The sequence below is a fragment of the Theobroma umbraticum genome, unplaced genomic scaffold, assembly GCF_002168275.2.
Source record: "Theobroma umbraticum cultivar Fairchild unplaced genomic scaffold, ASM216827v3 scaffold_51.0, whole genome shotgun sequence".
In the NCBI taxonomy this organism is placed as follows: domain Eukaryota; kingdom Viridiplantae; phylum Streptophyta; class Magnoliopsida; order Malvales; family Malvaceae; genus Theobroma; species Theobroma umbraticum.
The window spans coordinates 3,413,592-3,414,387 of NW_018397260.1; the positions used below are offsets into that span (position 1 = coordinate 3,413,592).

Sequence of the window (796 nt, forward strand, 5' to 3'; positions counted from 1 at the left end):
CCATATACTTCAATCTATAAGATCGATTGCTTACTCTCCAAGTAAGGAGGCTTAACATATACCAGTCTTTGAGCATTGTCAATGCCTTGTCTTGACAATACAATGACCAAGAACAATTTTAGGAACAAGGCTTTGATGTATAATGATCTCATAATTATAACAACTTTATAATTCTCTTGCAAGGCCTTTATGTTCCATGGGCTTCATCCAATTAGTACTTAATAACTCTTTATTATTGCACTAACATGGAGGAAAACCTTTATCATATAAAATTATGCGATTAAATATGCATTAAATGAAAACATATATTCCTTGACCAATCTAATTGGCTGAAGGGCATATACCAACAATTCCCATTATTAACTACTCCATGCTTACTTTTGATGATCTTGATCAACGTTCCTAAGCCATTAAAAACCTTGGCAAAACTTGAGTTGAATATGGCTTCTTTGTTGTACGAATCATTTTCTCTTTACTTTTAGATGATATAATATGTCACATGGTCTCAAATCCCTCTATAGCAGCACCCTTATATCTCACCAACTAGACCTTAATTATCTGTTTGTTTTAATTTTTATACATATAACATTTATTCAAGATATATAATCACTCATTACATTTAATGCATGTTTTGTTAATTCATTTTGTTATTTTCAAACTTTGCATGGTTTGCAGGTGTATTAATCTGAGCCTCATATATGTATTGGCATGTAGGTAATGAATCAAGCGATAATAGAAAGTCTAATTAATGGTACGATGGAGGCGCTTATAAGGTTTTTTGATCTAGATGAAGAGA

At 31.7% G+C, this 796-nt stretch overlaps 1 pseudogene; it reads left to right on the forward strand.

Annotated features, from left to right (window-relative positions):
• LOC149527177 (2-oxoglutarate-dependent dioxygenase 19-like) overlaps nucleotides 1–796 on the forward strand; it is a 4,178-nt pseudogene that overhangs the window by 2,123 nt on the left and 1,259 nt on the right.